We start from the raw sequence: 19,243 nt of genomic DNA, 5'->3' as shown, positions 1-19,243 counted from the left end.
GTGAGCAAAACATCAGCGGCAGCTGCAGGAGCCAAACAGAGAGCATCGCCTCCAAAAATGGGCTGGGACGGGGCACAGCCCAGCCTGGACTCAGGATGGGGCTTAAATATGCCTCCTCCAGCCCAGGGAAATGGGGATTTTCAGGAGCCAAGGCAGGAGCTGGGAATGGGAAGGAGAACGGCGGCCAAGCCGGGGAGATGGGAGCTGCCGAGAGTTCACAGGGAACACAAAGACAAATTCTTTAAGGAAAAAAAAAAGCGGGAAAAAAAAAAGAAATCAAAGGGATGTGGAGAGGGAGATAAGAGGGAAGACAGAGCAGGGAGACGGAGGGAGCGGAGAGGACGCGGGCAGAGGGAGGCGGGCGAGGCGGCAGCCGGGGGAGCTGTCTGGCGCGGCCCTATCGCCTCTCTCCATCGCGGGAGCCCAACCTCGAGTAGTTTTTCACCGAGATTGGAGTGATCAGGTAGGGCTGCCCTCGGCGGCAGCTGCGGGGCTGTGAATAAGCACCTGCTTATCTCTGCCCAGCGGCTGTGCGCGGCTGCAGATTGCGGGGGGACGGGAGCTGGCTGCCGGCTGCGATTTCCATATCAGCGCCCTGCAGCCGCCTGCGCCAAATAAACACAACAGCCCCACGGACAAAAGGTTAATTATCAATTTTCAGAAAGGGAGAGACAGGGGAGGGGGAGAGGGGAGAGCAGCGGCCGTCGGCAGCCGCGGGGACGCGCAGCCGGGCCCTGGTGGGTGCTGGGCTCTGTGCCCCGGGCACAGCATCCCCGAAAATCCCCGGGCACAGCATCCCTGGGCACAGCGTCCCCAAAAACCCCCGGGCACAGCATCTCTGAAAACCCCCGGGGCTCTGCCGGGGACCTGCTGCGCTGCAGGGAGGGACAGAGATGGGATGGGATGGGATGGGATGGGATGGGATGGGATGGGATGGGATGGGATGGGATGGGATGGGATGGGATGGGATGGGATGGGATGGGATGGGATGGGATGGGATGGGATGGGATGGGATGGGATGGGATGGGATGGGATGGGATGGGATGGGATGGGATGAAAATAAGGACGCATTATCAGGATGGGGGCAGTGACAGGGATAGAGATGGGGATGAGGACAGGGATAGGAATGGAGGGAGGGATGGAGAGAGGTACTGAGATGAGGAAGGGGACAGGAATGGGGTTGTACATGCACAGGAGCAGTGGGATTCAGGGGAAGGCATAGGGGAAAAAAAAAGGACCCCTCCCAATGCTCTGTTTCAGCCCGGGCTGGGCAGAGGCCGGACTGGAAGAAGGCACATCCTCCTCCTCTCTAGGCATGCAGAGCCCTGCTGGCCCCACTTCCCGCAGCCACATTTCAGTATTCAACAGCTTTCTCCTCTTATCAAAGCCACCATGAGCTCCCAGCTCGGCTGGGCCTTGGGCCCGGGGAGACACAGGGAGGGCAGAGGTGCCCTGGTGGCCCCGGGGGAGGGAGGGCAGGGCTGGGTGGTGGCATCACCTGCCTGTGGCTCAGACCACGTGAAGCCATCAGGGATGCTCATGGGCATCACCGTGCTTGGGGCCAGGGCTTGTCCCCCTCTCCTGACACTCAGGAGTTGCTCAATGTGGCAGGAGGTGCTGGTGTCGCCCTGGTGTCCCCCACGTTCACTCGGAGCTGCAGGACTGCTCTCCTGTTGCTGGGATGGTTTTCTCATCCTGTCCCACTCTCAGCACACCCTGGGCAGGGAGCACTGCCCTGAGTGTACCTGTGATGCTGCCACGAGGACACACAGAACCCAAAGGAGCCCCACAGGGCAGCAGCTCCGTGGCTGGGAAGCCTCAAGCCCACACGGCACCAGATTTAGCCACAGACATGTCCTAAAAATAGCCAGGAGCTGGGAGGCTGCAGAGCTGCATCTGCTGCCACAGGGAGCAGCCAGAGCTCCAGCCCTCATCCCCGGGCTGGGAGGGATGGAGATGGGAGAGATGGAGCTGGGGTGAGCAGAGCTGGAGTGAGCAGTGCTGGGGTGAGCAGAGCTGGGGCGCACAGCACTGGCCCCAGCACAATTTGGCTTGAGGAGAGTTCAGAGCCTCCAGCCTGGAAGGATCCAGCCATCCCTGTGCCAGCCTGGGCACCAGGATGGACACGAGGTGCTCTTGGTGCTGGGATGGTCCTGATGCATTTGGGAATCGGAAGTGCAGCTGTGGATAAGAATAATGAGCATTGATAATGTTCAGCACCTTTAAGGCAGGCAGGGCTCTGCAGCTCCCACCCGATGGGTGTTCCTGTTCCAGGGAGAAGCTGGGGGCAGAGCCAGCACTCAGAAAGCTGTGGGGCCTGGCTGTGAGCTCAGTGTGGCCCCAGCCTGCCCCTGATCCCCAGAGGGGCCCGACCTGCAGCTGATAAAACACTAAAAATAGCAGGATAAATATGGGGGAATGCAGGCGGGGTGTGAGCATCCCGGGCTGGAGCAGCCACCCCCCCTCCAGCCCTGCCCAACCCCCCCACACACAACCCCAGCCCAAAATACCCACCCAGGGCCCATCTGGTGTCCAAGTGATGAGCACAGATGTGTTTGGGATTTCCGAGCCGGCTGGCAGCCGTTCAGACCTGGCGCAGGCTGCACCTGCTGCAGGATATTTTCCCTTCTGGATTTAATCCCCATCCCCCCGGCAGCCCCCTGGGCTGGGCAGGCAGAAGGAGACCCCCCCCCAAGGGCTGACCTTCCTGACCCGTGCCCATCCCTGCCATAAATATGGATGTGGGAGCAGGAGAAGGGGGAATTCAATGCCCAAGGGGGGTCTGTGCTGCCCAAATCTCAGCCCCCCACCAAGGAAGTGCCTGGGGGAGGGCTTGGTGTCACAGGCAGCCTCCCCCGGGATGGGTTCCACCACCTCTGGGTGTTTTGGGGAGGGCAAAGGATTCCTGGGAGCATCCCCAGCCACAGAGACCCAGCCTTTCGCTGCAGGCTGAGCCCAGGGGATGCTGTGGGGTTTGGAAAGCATCCAGCGCATTTCCCAGCCCATTAGCGCTGCCCCCCAATTAACACAGCACTCTCGCGTTTTAACAAGGCTCTCCCAGCTCAGATGTTGACCCCTGTGATGATCGCGGAGCCTGCGGAGGGAATAAACAGCAAATCCCCTTTTAAATGAAGGGCTCGCCGAGGGATTAGGAGCGAAGGGGTGGCCTGTCGTCCCCCCCCCCCCCCCCCCCCCGTGTCCCCCCCGGGGCTGCCTGTGCAGATATTCCGGGCAGGAGAGGCCTCGTCTGTCCGTCTGGCCCGTCTGAAGTGCTCCTGGCCGATAGGGAGTGATTAGGATTAGACACATCCAGGATGAGAGTTTTTTCACCAGCGAGGGATGATAATGGGACCCATGGGGAGGATTAGGGTCCCATCTGTGTGTCCGTCTCCTGCTGCCTCTGCTGCCCCAGCGTGTCCAGCCGGGCTCTGGGAGGGCAGCACCGACCCCCTGCACCTTCCAGGCTGCACCTCCCACCCGTCCCCACCAGGGTCAGGTGGCACCAAGGGCTCCTGGCCAGCTGGGGTGGCCAAAGTGCAGTCTTGCCATGGGGACAGCACCCCTGGTACCATCCCCTGCATCCCTGGGAACTCAGCATCCCTGCACATCCCTGGGTACCCAGCATCCCTGCATCCCTGGGAACTCAGCATCCCTGCATCCCTGGGTACCCAGTATCCCTGGTACCATCCCTGGGTACTCAATATCCCTGATACCATCCCTGGGAACCCAGTATTCCTGCATCCTTGGGTACCCAGCGTCCCTGGTACCAGCCTCCCTGCACATCCCTGGGTACCCAGCATCCCTGCACATCCCTGGGTACCCAGCATCCCTGTATCCTTGAGTACCCAGCATCCCTGGTACCATCCCTGGGTACTCAGTATCCCTGTACATCCCTGGTACCAGCATCCCTGCACATCCCTGTGGTACCCAGCATCCCTGAATCCCTGGGAACACAGCATCCCTGGGGAATTCAGGCATCCCCCTGACACGTCCTGGCTTGGGGCCACCTCCCCACACAGGTGACGCTGCCGAGGGGACAGAGGGGTGACACATCCCTGTGTGCACAACTGGACCCTTTGCCATCCCTGACCTCCCCATCCCCGGCGTGAGAGCAGCGCTGCCGGCCCGGCCCCGCAGGGAGGAGGGCGGTGAGAACCGGCCCATTCCCGTTCCCAGCGGTGAGAACCGGCCCTTTCCCATTCCCGTTCCTGTTCCCAGCGGTGAGAACCGGCCCTTTCCCGTTCCTGTTCCCGTTGCCGTTCCCAGGGCCCGCAGCCGCTCCCTGCCGGCAGCATTCCTCCATTCCTCCCTGCTGAGCTCACAGGCACCCGGCTGAGCCCCCGGCTGCTGCCAAGCACAAACATTTCCTATTTGGGATGTTTGTCCCGGCCTGTGCATGGCCACAGCATCCCACGGCAGGCCAGAGCATCCCAGGGGACACTGGAGGATCCCAGGGCAGGATGGAGGATCCCAGGGAACACTGCAGGATCCCAGGATCCTTCCCAAGCTAAAGCTGCTGTGCCCGCCGTAATTATGGGGGGAGAGAGGGGGAGAGAGAGAGAGTGGCATTTTGAAGTTTGGATAAAACCTTAATTGAAGTCTTGGCTGGTGTTAATTATATTAAAGGCAGAGTGAGCGATGGGCTTTTTATTAGTTAATGAGGATTTTCATTTTCTGGCAGAGAAGCCCTTTGATGTTTCCAGGACTAATGGCTGTTAAATTCGACTTATTCGCCTTGCCAGTGCTGGAGGGTGATGGGGAGCAGGGACTGCTCCAGTCACGGTGCCCTGGGAGCCACCAGCCAGGGTTGGGATTGTCCCACCACATCCCCACCATGTGGGAACAGGGATTTGTGCCCACCAGGGTGGGAGATGGGCTGTCCTGCACATGAGCACAGCACCAGCAGTCCTGTGTGTCCCTGTGGTGTTCAGGCACCCCCTGCATCCCTGGACACCCCTGGGGCACCCAGCACCCCCAGGTTATCCATGTCCCTCAGCCTGTCCTGCTCTCCTCGTGGATTTTTCCAGACTCTCTCCCAGCCCCGTGCCAGGCCGCCGCCCTCCTGCCACAATTAGCATTTATTACGATTATTTTGCATTCATTACCCGCTCTCCCCCGTCTGAAATCATGTGCAAATTCCCTGAGCGTCCCTTTTCCCACCCCTGCAGGGGAAGAGCTGCACAGTTTGGATATTCCAGGCTCGGGGAGCGCCCCAGCCACGTGGCCAGGCTGCGCCCCAGCTGGGTGGTTTGGAGCATTCATCAGGACCCAGAGCACTTTGCATTTCAAATGCTGGCAGGCAAGAGCCAGGCAGGAATCTGGGCTTTGGGGAATGTTCAGGAAGAAAACGGGTTTGGGTTTTTCCTCGGGGTTTGGGTTGTCCTCAGGGTTTGGGGTTGTCTTTGGAGTTTGGGTTTGGGTTGTCCTCAGGGTTTGGGTTGGTCCTCGGCCCACAGGAGGTTCTTGGGGGGAACTCTTGGCACTCCAGTGGGTTCTCCCCACATGGCAGAGCCCCAGGGAACCCAGCAGCTGTTTCAGGAGTTTTTAGGATGCCCAGTGGGGCAGGATGGGGTGGGATGAGGGGTTGGGATGAAGGGATGAGGGGTAGGATGAAGGGTGGGATGAAGGGTTGGGATGAGGGGTTGGGATGAGGGGTTGGGATGAAGGGTTGTGATGAAGGGTGGGATGAAGGGTTGGTGGCAGTGGGCACAGGAGCCTCTGCAGCAGCACTGGCAGCAGTAAGAGGGGCTGTGGGGCAGGGGGGTCCCCCAAGGCTGGGTCAGGAGGGGTTTCTCCCCCCAAATGGCAGCTCAGCCCCTCCTGGGAGGGCACTCTGCGTGTGGCTGCCGTGGGGCAGCAGGGGAGGGCAGGGGGGCTCTCTCCTGGTAATTACCCCTCGTCCTTCCCTGCCAGGCTCACCGAGGAGGGAGCCAGGGGGGACACAGCTTAAGCTATCAATGGTCCTGCCTTGATGGGAATAAAATATGCACTGAAAGACATGAAAATGGAGTAAATAAAAGAGATAAAAATGGAACGATCAAGCCAGCAACTTCTCCTCCTCTGATTAAAAAGAGGGAGTGGGGGGGGGAGAGGGGATGCGCTGAGCCCTTGAAGAGGCAGCTGCTGCTGCAGCCTCAGCCCTGATAAAGGGGCTGAGCAGCCTGCTTGGGAGAGATAAAGTGAAGTCCCAGCGTTTCCTGTCCTCAATCCAAGCCTTACCATCAATATTAATACAGCCTGACAAACTGGCGTTTAAGATAGAATAAATATAGACTGGTGCTGCTATTACCTAGACCTTATTAATCTGCTTGGAGGCATTTAAATGCCGTTAAAAATATGGAGTTTACTCGCTGGCACTTCAATAGCTTTACAATCCATCAGCGTTTTGTTTTCCACCCTCCTCCTCCTCCCCTTCCCCAGCTGGTGCCTCTGGGTGCCCACTGACCTGGGCTGGGAGAGAGGAGCCAGGGGGGAACTGAGCTGGGAGGATGAGGATGATGATGATGATGGGTGGGAGCCCAGCCTGGAGCATGGAGCATCCATGGAGATGGTGAGTGGAGCATCCCAGAACCCTCACGTCCAGGTGATGGAAACTTCACCTGTGTGCTCCTCACTGGGAGAGACTCAGGGCTGCCGGGTGCAGGAGGCAGAGAGCCCCAGGCAGGGAAGCAGCCCCAGCAGGCCCTGCAGCCTGGGGGATGCACAGAATCCAGCTTGGGAAGATGCTCCCCATCCCGGCTGCTCTGCTCCTGGCAGCACAGACCTGGGCTGCCATGGGTTGTGGCACCCATGTGCTGCTCCCGTGCCAGCCCCGGGTCAGGGATACTGCAGGGTCCCCAGCCCTTCCCTGCCCCAGCATCCACAGCGGTAGGGGCAGCTCTGGATTCATGAGTGCCAGGGACATGGCAGGGCCACCATGGAGTGGGGATGAGTCCATGTGTGCCAGGGACATGGCAGGGGGGCCCTGGCATGGGGCAGGACCCAGGGATGCCAGGGACATGGCAGGGACATCCCTGTACGTGGCAGGACCTGTGGGTACCAGCTGCATGGCAGTGAAACTCCAATATGGGAATGGATTTGTGGGTGTCAGGGGCACAGCAGGGTGTGGGGCAGGAGTCGTGGGTGCCAGGGATACAGAAAGGTGTGGGGCAGGGTTAACAGGTGCCAGGGTCATGGCAGGGTGTGGGCCAGGACCCCTGGGTGCCAGGCACACAGCAGGATGTGGGGCAGGGTTGATGGGTGCCAGGGATACAGAAGGGTGTGGGAATGGATCCATGGGTGCCAGGGACATGACAGGATGTGAGGCAGGATCCCTGGGTGCCAGGGGCACAGCAGAGTGTGGGGCAGGGTTAGTGGGTTCCAGACACACAGCAGAGTGTGGGGCAGGGTTAATGGATGCCAGGCACATGGCAGGGTGTGGGCAGGACCCCTGGGTGCCAGGCGTGTGCCAGGGTGTGGGGTAGGGTTAATGGGTGGCAGGGATACAGAAGAGTGTGGGACAGGGTTGATGGGTTCCAGACACACAGCAGAGTGTGGGGCAGGGTTAGTGGGTTCCAGACACACGGCAGGGTGTGGGGCAGGACCCCCGGGTGCCAGGCGTGTGCCAGGGCCGTCACCCCGGGGTGCGGGGCGCAGATGGGGCGTGCGGGGCAGCGGCGGGCGGGGCACGGCGCTCATTAGCCGTGTATTATTCATCGGCAGCTTCTGTCGCCTGCCATCTGCTCCGGCTGCGCGGGCGGCAGCAGCAGCAGAACGGGGCTGCGCGGCCCCACGGCTCCTGCTGGCACACCTGGGCTGGCACCCGGGCCGGGCCCGCGGGGGTGGCACCCGGGCAGGGCGGGATGGCACCGCTGCCCCGGGGATGCTCCACGGGCTGGGTACCGCGAGCTGGGAACGGGGAAAAGGGATGGAAAAGGGATGGCACGGCCTGGGTCATGCCCTGGGTGCCCTGGGCAGGATCGGGCCCTTCCCAACCCAGAGGCAGCTCTGAGCTGAGCCCAGCTCTGAGTTCCATTCAGCTCTGAGCTCCTGCCCAGGTCTGAGCAATCCACACCCATCCCAGGATGTTCCTCCTCGAGCACACCAGCCAAGCTCATCCTGTATCCAAGCAACACCTTCATCCCCTCACCTTTTAATTAAAACCCTTGATGAACTTTCTAATGAGAGCGTGGCAGCCCCGTGGGCTCTCTGGAGGTGCTGCCTGTGCCAGGGGTGAGGTCCCAGCTCGGGGATGGGCACTGTCCCACTGCCCCATTCCTGCCCCTCCCCTGAGCACCAGGAGCCAGGAGCTCGCTGCTCCACACTGCTAATTGCCAGGTTTAATTACTTGGCAGCCAAATGACCTTTTGCATCCTCCAGCCAGGCCGTGAAACCTCTCCCTGAGTGGGAGCAGTGCAAGGGGAGTGTGACAGGGCTGAAATGCCACCAGCATCACCCCAGCAGGTGCCAAGGTGTCCCACAACAGGGGACAAGGCCAAGGTGACAACAGCACCTTCCGTGTCCCTGGGGAGAGCTGGAGACTGGTCCCCATGGGCTGGGAGGGACATCCCTGGGCAGAGCTGCCCTGGGAGCCCCATTCTGGCACAGGATGCAGCTCCTGCACATGGAGGGTCCCTTTGCTGCCCCTTTTCTGTCCCTTTGCTGCCCCTTAGCTGCCCCTTTGCCCCCCCAAGCCTCTGCAGCAGCCCCATTCCTTCCCCTTCCCTTTCTCCTGGAATTGAGATCCCAGAGCTCAGCAGAGGCCGATGCCAGCCCCAGGCCGGGCACAGCCCCTGCCTGCCTCTCCCTGCATGTGCTCGGGCTCCCCTCCCAGGGAAAGGAGCCCCTCTCCTGGTGATAATTACGGCAAAGTTCAGTGCTGGGAGAGGCGGGGGGAGGGCTGGATTAAAATGCATGCGCACAGCTTGGGCCTCGCAGCAGATGTTGGCATAATTAGAGAGGAAAAAATTATGAAATTAATTTGTGGTTCAATGTAAATTTTGGCGTTGGGGGGAAGCTGGCGCGTGCTCCATGGCTGCCAGAGGGACCTGCAGGGGTCTGGGGGGGCACCAGGGGTGGGAAATGCCTGTCCCAGTGAGGAGGGGCTGGGCAGGGCTGCGTCCCTGCTCTGTGCCAGGGCAGAACGGTCTGGGGAGGTGTGACCAGCCCAGGGAGAGGGATGACAGCCCAGGGAGAGGAATCACAGCCCAGGGAGAGGGATCAGAGCACAAGGAGAGGGATCCTGCATGAGGAGAGGGATCCTGCATGAGGAGAGGGATCACCCTTGGGGGCTTCTTGTGCCCAGGGAGGGCACAAGAAGCCCCCAAGGGTGCCAGGCCCTGGCTGTCCCTTCCTCATCCTCTCCAGCAGCTTGGCCAGGGTTGGCCCTGCAGCCTGGGGGTCACTCCCACACCCCAGTGAATCCCTGGGATAAATAGATGTGCATGCCAAGGACAGGTGTGCTGGGCTGAGAGGAGAGGGGCTCTCCCTGCCCTCACACCGGCAGCACTGGGCAGCACTGGGATGGTCTGGGCATCCCTTACAGGGAGAAGTGGGATGGAGGGGGGCCTGGGATGCTCTGGGCATCCCTTACAGGGAGGAGTGAGACAGGGAGGGCCCGGCAGAGCCCCCTGCCACCCTCAGCACCCCAGCCGGGCACGGGCACAGTGGGCACAGTGGGCACAGCGGGCACAGTGGGCACAGTGGGCACAGCGGGCACAGGCGGGTCCCGGTGCCCGGTGCTCCCAGTGTGATTCCATCTGGCTCCATCTGCTCCCGTCGGGCTCAGCACCGAATGTGGGTCGTGGCGGGCTCGGTGGCGCAGCACGGAGCCCTGGGCAGCAGCAGCCGAGCCCCCGGGCCGGGCCGGGCCGGGATTACCGAGCTGCTGCCGCCGGGCTGGCACCGGCACCGGCTCCTCCCGAAGGTTCCCTTCGCGGGGATTACGGATAATGCATCTGCAGCAGCGCCCGCTCGCTCGCTCATCCAGGTCTGTGATTTATCTGAAAATCAAATTCCAGTAATCTCGGCTGCCATCTGGCCCCCGCGGGGCGGGCGGGGGGCTCCGGGTCCCTCTGAGCATCCCCCGAGGGAAGGAAGGGCAGAGCGGCGGCGGCTCCCCAGGGCCATGTGGGGCAGTCTGGGGAGGAGATGGCCCAGGAAGCATTTTGAGAGGGTGCTCAGTGCCAGGATGCAGGACCTGGAGAACTCAGCTCCTCACAGTGTCCCTGTGTCCCTACACTTCCCTGGATGTCACCATGGGAGCAGGACCAAAGAACTCAGAGCCGTGCAGGGACATTTCTGTGTCCCCACACATCTCTGGGATGCAGGCACTGCCCGGAGAGCTCAAACTCGTTCAGGGATGTTCCTGTGTCCCCACACATCTCTGGATGTCACCATGGGGGCAGTGCCCAGAGAGCTCAGACTCACACAAGGATGCTCCTGTGTCCCCACACATCTCAGGATGTCACCATGAGGGCAGGACCGGAGAGCTCAGAGCCGTGCAGGGATGTCCCCGTGTCCCCACACATCCCTGGGATGCGGGCACTGCCCGGAGAGCTCAGCTCTTGCAGGACCCCGGGCAGGAGAAGGCAATGGGGAGGAGGCGATGGGGAGGAGGTGACGACCCCGGCCCGGCCCTGCCCAGGGGACACGCTGGCAGCAGGGACGCCCCGCGGCCCAGCAGGGAAGGCAGAAGCGAGCAGGATCCATCCTCTGCCGCGGCAGGAGCGGCCCAGAGGGGAGCCGGAGCCCCCAGCACTCCCCTCCCTGCCCCTCATCCCCAACTCATTAAGGCTCTCCCATTATTCTGACATTTTGTGCGCGTCACGTAGCGGGAAGAAGTAATTTACTTAGAAGAAATTAAAAGTTCATTTTAATTGAGCGCACACTGCAGTATGCAAATGCGGGCGCATTATGTACACTGATGCGGAGACAAAGGCTGTAATCAACTGTTAACCCTTTCCGAGCCAGCCCCGCGCTCCTGCGCAGCGCCGGCACCGCTCCGGCCACTCCGGAGACCCCCGATCCACATTCGGGATGTGCCCCTTGCCCGCGGCTCCGAGCAGGGGCAGCGCACAGCCCCGGGCATCGCTGCACGGCTGGGAGGCGGCAGCAGGCAGGGATGCCCAGCGTGGAGTGTCCCCAAATCGCGGTGACGCGCTGGGATGGCTCCGAGCCAGCCACGCCGGGGGATGCTGGGGCAGGGGGGCTCCAGGGGTGGGGAAGGCGTTTGGGGGAGCTGGGATGGAGGTGCCAAGGGATATCCCTGGGGATACACGTCCAAAGGCCAGAATAGGGCTCGTGGCTGCTGTGACCACCCTGAAATCCAAATACCTGGATAGCGGGAGCTGCATGTGAGGGTGGTCCAGCTGCCACGAGCCCGTGATATTCCCAACATCCTGTTGCTATTTTTTTAATGTTGTTTTTTTTTTTTACTACCTGTCAGACCTGAGAATTTTTTAATGGCAGTGCAAATGGAAGCGGCTCACAGATGCGAGATGACAGCCCGCTGCAGGAGACAGACAAATTACCTCCAACCTCGGCTCAAGACGCCCACAGACTCCCAGACAAAGGGAGGTGGTGCTGGGGGGCTGCTGTGAGCTGTCCGGGCTCAGCCAGGCTCCCACCCTGCTCCTTGGGTGCTCCTTGGGTGCAGCATCTCTGGGACTGTGGATTCCATGGGGCATTCCGGCTGCAAGGGGCTTTGGGGAAGGCACAGGCTCGTCCAACTCCATCCCATGGGTGGATGATGCTAAAAATCAGAGAGCCCTGAGGGCAAAGGTGTCGCTTTGAAGGGGACACAGCAAGGATGACAGAGGGGACCCAGCCACTCTCTGCAGGAGGGATGACACCTTTGGGAATCCCTTCTCCTGGCTTTGCTGAGGATGGCAGGCACGGATATGGGAGGGGGTGACAATGGGTGGCTTTTCACTGGAACCACACGGAGGGATGGCTGGGGGACACCTCGAAGCTGCCACCTCCACCTGAGCCGCCCTTCATCTGCCCTGTGCTGCCAAGATCCGCTGCCTGGGCTCGCAGGGAGCTCCCCAGGGCAGCAGGGTGGTCGGCAGGGTTTCACTGCTGTGTGCCACCTTTGCTGTGTGCCACCTTTGCAGCCCATGCCACCCAGTGCAGCGCTCACAGGGGGCTCCCCAGGGCAGCAGGGTGGTCGGCAGGGTTTCACTGCTGTGTGCCACCTTTGCTGTGTGCCACCTTTGCAGCCCATGCCACCCAGTGCAGCGCTCACAGGGGGCTCCCCAGGGCAGCAGGGTGGTCGGCAGGGTTTCATTGCTGTGTGCCACCTTTGCAGCCCGTCCCACGTGCCGGCTCCGCCGCTCCAGATGGCACCCGGGAAAGAGTTAAGTCCACTGTGATCAACAGCAAGAAGCAAGTGGTAAACAGTTTTTCTCTCCCTCTGCTAAATTAATATGCAAATTCCCCCCCCCCCCCCTTCTCTCTCCCCCCCTCCTCGCTTCGAAATTAGCGAGGTAGAATGCTTGGGCTAATTATGCATTCAAACGAGCAGGCTTCGTTAATGTGGCACTAAGAGGAGCCTGAAAATGATTGTGAGACGATGAAATTGAAATTGGAGCACGGCACTTCTAATGCATCTGGAGTCACTCTTGCGTGCCCCGGCAGATGTAACCTGGCAGTGACCGGCAGCCCCCACCCGTGCCCGGGCACCCGCAGCTCCCGGCACCCCAGAACGCCTTCGGGCTCCCCCATCCCACTCCAAACCAGCTCCCGGCACCCCAGAACCCCCTCGGGCTCCCCCATCCCACTCCAAACCAGCCCCTTTACAGATTTCCCAGCCCGGTTCCTTGGGAACAGACTGGTGGGATGGCCCTGAGCACACAGAGCTCCTGGTGTGGGGTGAGGATGGGGCAGACAGCCCAGAGCATCCCCAGGACATGGAGAAGGGTTGGATTAGCGCTGGTGGGGCTCCAGGTGTGCAAAGCAGGTGCTGGCACAGCCCTGGGAGAGTCCATGCAGGTCCCCTGGGTGCTGCTCCCAGTCTGGAGCAGGGCAGGGAACACATTCCTCCTTGCCAGGCAGAATCCTGGTCCCCAAGGCTGCCAGCAGGGCCTGGGCAGGTTTGGTGAAGCTCCACCTGTGCTTGCATGGATAAACCTCTGGATGAATGAACCTGCTTCACTCCTGGCATGCTGAGTGCTGGTGGCTGCAGGAGGGTCACAGGGGAAAGAAATCCCATTCCTGTTGCCACATCCCAGGGGATTTGGTGCTCAGCAGCTGTTGGCACATCCCAGAAAGGACCAGGCTGGTGGCACATCCTCATCCATCACGTCCTGTGAGCCCCAGGACTGTCCCACAGCAGGGAGGGGTGGCACGGGGACATCCAGGGCCAGGGCAGCTCCTATGGGCCTGAGACCTGCAGAGGGTGACAAGACAAACAGGGAGATGTTTTATTTTTGGGGCTGTGTTAGGCTGAGCATGAGCAGCCACCAGCTGCAGTGGGCACAGGGGATGATGAGGGATTCACAAGAATGCTGGCTCAGGATGTCACCAGTGCCATCTCCGCTGGGATAACTGCTCCCTGCCATCTGCACAGCCGGGATGCAGCCACCCAAGGGCTGAACGCAGCTTCCCGTGAGACACAGCAGCACCAGCAGAGACTGGATGTGGTGTTAAATACTCATCAGAGGTGTGGGATTTACTGGGAGCATCCATTAGGAGGTGATGCCCCATCCACAGGGTGCTCCGCAGCCGGGGCCAGGCTGAGAGGGGTGGAAGGCAGCAGGAGAGGGGGGTGGATGCTCTGGGGGAGGCTGCGGAGCCCTAAAGCAGAGGCACTGTGAGGAATGAATGGGGAGCTCCGGGCTTCAGGCACCCAACCACCGGGAATGGAGGGAAGGAGTAAACAGAGAAGGAGATGAATAACACCCCGGAAAGGAGGGGAAGGAGTGGGGGAGCTGCAGGGTTACACATCCTGGAGGGGATGGTCCCTGGGAGCAGGCTGGGATGGAATAACAGGGTTTTGTCCAGGGGGATGTGGAGCTCCAGGAGTGATGTTCAAGCATCCCAGAGGGATGCTGAGCAGTCCTGAGGACACACACCTTGGCATGGGAGGCTGCGGGGCTTGGAGTGAGCTGTGGCGTGCCTGGGCAGGGCCAGGGCATCCCAGGGGCATCCCATGGGCACCAGACTTGGGGCTGGCCCACAGAGGGGGTTGTGGGGGGTTGAGGAGGGGGTTATGGAGGGGTTGTAGAGGGGGTTGTGGAGGGGTTGAGGAGGGGTTGTGGAGTGTGGAGGGGGTTGTTTTCCTCCTCTCTCCGGTAATTTTTCCCTCTGACTATGATGCATAGCGGTGCTAATTCGGCACGTTGCCATTAATTCCAGCACAGCTGCCGCTCTCTCCCTCAAGGCATTTCGCTAATACTCGGCTTCAGAGCCTCTCAGCAAATTAACATCATTTGTTCTGCAGAACATGTTTTATTTCTACACTACATGCATAGCTTATTACTCCTCCAGAAACTCGGGGTGTGCAGGAGGCAGCGCCATGGGCACAGCCCTCCAGAGCCAGCCCTGCTCCCCAGCTCGCCGTGCCCACCCCTGGACTGGCACAGGGACACAGCCCAGCCCCTTGGGCCACCTCCCTGGCCCCAGCTGGAGCTGCAGGGATTTTCTCCCAGTGCCAGGATGCTGTGGTGCTGTTGGAGCACCCAGGGCTGGTGATGTGAGGGAGGATGGTGGCAATGCTGGCTGGCATCTCCCGCATCCCCCTGGGTGATGCCACCTCTCAGTGCTCCCACATTTAGGAATAGAGCTGACAAGATGTCCTAGGACCTCCAGGCCAGGCTGGATGTGACACTGAAAGGAGCCAGGAGCCCCCAGAACCAGCAGGACAGCTCAGGCAGCACCTCTGGGATGGAGGAGAGAACCTCCCACGAGGCCCTTGGGGCTGTTGGTGGGGGAGTGAGCTGGGCAGGGTGTCACCAGCCAGGCAAGGATGTCACCAGCCAGGCAGTGTCACCAGCCAGGCAGAGTGTCACCAGCCAGGCACAGGGTCCTGCCACCACCCAGCAGCCCGCAGCCCCTGCCAGCGACAGTTTCAGTTCTTTCGCTTTGATTAAGGTTATTTAAGCTTTTTACCAAAACATAAAACCTGATTGTTTGCATAAACAACCTAATTGGATTATAGTGCACAGCATCGCTAATGCCGCGGGCTGGCTGGGAGCCGGCGGGAGCGGGGAGCACCGGGAGCACCGGGAGCACCGGGAGCACCGGGAGCACCGGGATGGGCAGGGGTTGGTGACACCCCCAGGTGTGTCTGCACCCACATGTCCCCTTCTCCCAGCCGTGTGGGACAGTGGTGCCCCCACCGTGGCTCTGTGCCCTTGGTGTCGCCTCAGCTGCAGGGCAGAGGGGACAAAGCCGCCGCTCGGGCAGGGCTGGTGGGAGGAGGAAGAGGAAGGTGGAGGAGCCGAGCGGGAAGCAGGGGCCGGGAGCTTTGCAGGAATGCTGCCTGCGCAGCGTTTCCATGGCTGGGAGCTGCAGAAGGCTTTCATGGCAAGAGGCGGAGAGGCTCCATGAATATTTCATTAGGAAAGCAATGTGGTGTGCTGCAGAGAACATCTGGCTGGAGTCCCTGGAGACCCCTGCCTTGTGCAGGAAGCAGGAACTGTGAAATACGGAGGAAAACGAGGGAGAGGGGGAGATGGGGGGATCATCCCGTGCCACGGCAGCGTTCCTGCCCTCTTGGCCCCGCACAGGGCGGGCTGGGGCTCTGTCCTCTGGGAATGACGGAGCAGGAAGGGCTGTGGTGGTGCCATCCAGGTGGAGAGTCCTTCCCTGGACATTCTGGGGACCAGGCTGCAGCAGGCCACTGATTCATCCCAATATCCAGTGCAGGAATGGGCAGAGCTGCTCCTCCAGCTCAGAGCTGAGGGGCCGAGTGATCAGCCCAGCATTGGGAGGGGATGGGATGGATGGCATGGGATGGGATGGGATGGGATGGGATGGGATGGGATGGGATGGGATGGGATGGGATGGGATGGGACATCTCTTGCCACATGACTCCCAGGGAGAAGCTGATGCCCTCAAAGCTAGGTGCTGGGATCCCTGCCCCAGCTCCTGCAGGTGATGGGTGCTGAGGGAGGTCTGTCCTGCTGGGACTGGTGCACAGTGGGCATCCCCGGGCACAGGGGTGTGGTGGGCACAGGCAGGATGCAGAGCAGCAGGAATCAGGGTGCTGTGACATTTGGGATTGCCAGCATCCCTGTTTCCCTTGAGTGCCAGCTTCTTCCCCCAGCACGGGCCAGGTTTGGTGCCTGGGGGCCCTTTTGCAGCCACTTCACACCGTGCCAGTGCATTGGTGATGCCACGCTGCTCCTGGCTTGGGAATGGCTCCAGCATTGCTCCTGCACCCCGGGCAGGCATGAGGGGCACACAGCAGCCCAGCTCCCTGCCCTGCACCCTCCACCCCCTCCCCAGGGCTCCCCACTCCCCCCCACACCCCCAGCCCCACACAAACACCCACTCACACCCCATCTCCTTCACCAGCACCCCATGGCCACGACCCCGGCATCGAGCGAGTCATGGCCATGGCACCACGAGCTTCCTGGCAGTCCTGCCCTTCCCTCCTCCTCCTCCCCAGCACGGTGATGGATGCGGGGGATCTCTGCCCACCCTCCCTCTGTCCTTCTCACCCTGCCACCAGGCTGTCCTCCGGGGCAGCCCTGGGCTGGGAGCAGGGTGCGTTTCCCGTGTGCCAGCGCTGCTGGCGGCAGGACTTTGGCTCCGTAGGGCTTGGATCAGCAGGACTTTGGCTGGGCAGGACTTTGGCTTGATAGACTTTGGCTTGCATCTCCCTTTCCGGAGCCCCTCTGGCCCCGGCCCCTCCACCACCGGCAGACAAAGCCCAGCCAGACAAAGCCCCAGCCTCGCTTGCCGGCCCCGCGTGCTGCAGAGCCTCTGTGCAGCCCCACGGTGAGCCCAGCTGGCACCTGGAGCCCGTGACTGCCCGTGCCAGGGCAAGGAAGGGCTGTGGGACAGGCCAGGCAGGGAAGGGCTGTGGGACAGGCCAGGCAGGAGCTGGCGGGCCAGGCCGGGTGGGAGATGGCGGGACAGGCCATGCAGGAGATGGAGGGATGGCAGGGAGGCCGCAGACTGGCTGTGGGGAGCCTGGCACAGACACACGCACACACACGCACACCCTGCACAACGAGGGCACGTACCTCTGTCCTCTCTGGCTCCCCATGCCGTGCCTTCTCCTCACTGCTTGTCCTCCATGTGTCATCCATCCTGCCCCAGCCATGCCGTGCCTCCTCCTTGCTGCTCATCCTCCATGTGCCATCCATCCTGCCCTGGGCACGCCGTGCCTCCTCCTTGCTGCCCGTCCTCCATGTGCCATCCATCCTGCCCTGCCCATGCCGTGCCTCCTCCTCGCTGCCCGTCCTCCATGTGCCCGCACTGCCAGAGCCTCCTCTCCGCCGCCGCTGGGTTTTGGCCCCCGCTGCCTGCTGGCGTTTTGGCAGCCTCGCCGCTCCAGCGATGGCATGTGTCCATTATTTTTTTTTCTCTCCTCTCTCCCTTTCACAATCCGTCCTCCCCAGCCTTCTCTGCCGGTGCCTCCGGAGCCGCCTGCGGTGCCAGCTCGCAGGGAAATTGGCAGCGAGCGCGGCACAGGGATCCTCCCGCAGCTGACGGAGCCCTGCCAGGCGCAGGCAGCCCTTCTGCCAGCCACCAGCCTTGGCACGGGGGGCCGGGGGGCTGCAGGGGGCTGCCGAGCCTTGGCAGCCCTTCCCCGGCACGGCGCGCCCCAGCTCCGCTGCCAAGCGCCAAACAGGGGGAGAAAAAGGGGAGAGGGCAGAGAAAGGAGTTGGCATCGCCGTGCCCGGTGGCAGGGACCCACCAGGGACCCCTTCTCTTCGCCAAGGCCAGCTGGGCGACGTCCTGGACCTCCAGAGCCCGTCCGTGGTGCCAACGTTGCGGCAGGGGCTCAGCCCCGTGTGCCCCACGTTGTGCCCCCAGCCTGGTGGGGAAGCCATGGCAGGGGTGACAGGGATGGCAGGGATGGCAGGGATGGCACGGATGGCAGGGATGGCAGGGATGGCAGGAGCCGGCACAGCCCAGCGACGCTGCGTGGCGAGCACGGCTCCCACAGACACACCTCTTACCCAGCATCCGTCTGCTGCACAGGGGGGCCCGGGAAATTGGGAAGGGGAGAGCGGAGGAGGGACTTGTGGTGATGGGTGGGGGTTTTGGGGTGCCCTCTGGCCGTGTGCCGCCTGGCACGGCCATCTCGGCCTCGTGCAACGGAGCATCCCCAGCTCATGCCAAATCCTGGCCCCAGTGGCTCAGTCACGCCATGGCTCCATCCTGGCCAGTCCTGGCCAGACATCAGCGTGGCAGCCAGCCCTGCTTTCCCAGCTTTTCCTCCCAAAGCTCCCGGTTTGGGTGTCCTTTTGGAGGTAGGAGTGGGTATGTGGTTGTGCCCTTACTGTAGTGTGGCTGCTTCTGGTGCCAATGCCTTTCAACCCCCCTCAAGAGCTATTCCCTGTCGTTCCAGCCACAAAACTCCTGCTCTTTGGAGGTAGAAGTGGGTGTGTGGCTTGTGCCTCTGCTGTAGCGTGGATGCTCCTGGTGCCAATGCCTTTGGAGGGCCCCTAAGACCAAGGGAATGCCAGGCAGGAGGCAGGGAACAGCTCCTGCTCAGCTTCTCCCAAAATAAATCATTTACTGGGAGCTACGTCCAGCGGGGCAGGCACCAGGAGCACACAGAGAGCAGCGGCCACCCCTGGCTAACAGCCTTGCCCTGATCAGGGATGTCTTTATGGAATCTTTGCCCCTGATCAGGGATGTCTTTATGGAGTCTTTGCCCCTGTTCAGGGGTGTCTTTATGGAATCTTTGCCCCTGATCAGGGATGTCTTTATGGAATCCTTGCCCCTGTTCAGGGATGTCTTTATGGAGTCTTTGCCCCTAATCAGAAATGTCTTTATGGAATCTTTGCCCCTGATCAGGAATGTCTTTATGGAGTCTTTGCCCCTAATCAGAAATGTCTTTATGGAATCTTTGCCCCTGACCAGGGATGTCTTTATGGAATCTTTGCCCCTGATCAGGGATGTCTTTATGGAGCTGGCAGGAGGAGCCAGGGGCCCTCCATGGGCAGGATGGGCTGTCCGTGGGTCCCACTGGCCCATCCCATCCTCCTGCCACGCTTTCCCGGTGCCCCGGCACATCCCAGCCCGGGGATGTGGCAGCTCCTGGGATGGCAGTGGTGTTTGTGCCATCCCGAGTGCCCCG

At 61.4% G+C, this 19,243-nt stretch overlaps 2 long non-coding RNA genes across 2 annotated transcripts; one reads left to right on the top strand and one right to left on the bottom strand.

Annotated features, from left to right (window-relative positions):
- The first annotated feature begins 317 nt into the window (after positions 1-317).
- LOC141730780 (uncharacterized) lies at positions 318-5,551 on the top strand. Its single transcript, XR_012582436.1, has 3 exons — positions 318-463; positions 4,020-4,178; positions 5,169-5,551. It is a non-coding gene; the product is annotated as an uncharacterized LOC141730780 (long non-coding RNA).
- Positions 5,552-11,378: 5,827 nt separating this feature from the next.
- On the bottom strand, positions 11,379-18,129 carry LOC141730739 (uncharacterized). Its single transcript, XR_012582371.1, has 2 exons — positions 17,175-18,129; positions 11,379-13,369 (listed from the first exon to the last, which is right to left on the bottom strand). It is a non-coding gene; the product is annotated as an uncharacterized LOC141730739 (long non-coding RNA).
- Between the last annotated feature and the right edge of the window lie 1,114 nt (positions 18,130-19,243).

The sequence above is a fragment of the Zonotrichia albicollis genome, chromosome 13 (assembly GCF_047830755.1).
Source record: "Zonotrichia albicollis isolate bZonAlb1 chromosome 13, bZonAlb1.hap1, whole genome shotgun sequence".
In the NCBI taxonomy this organism is placed as follows: Eukaryota; Metazoa; Chordata; class Aves; order Passeriformes; family Passerellidae; genus Zonotrichia; species Zonotrichia albicollis.
This window is presented reverse-complemented; position numbering and strand designations above follow the sequence as displayed.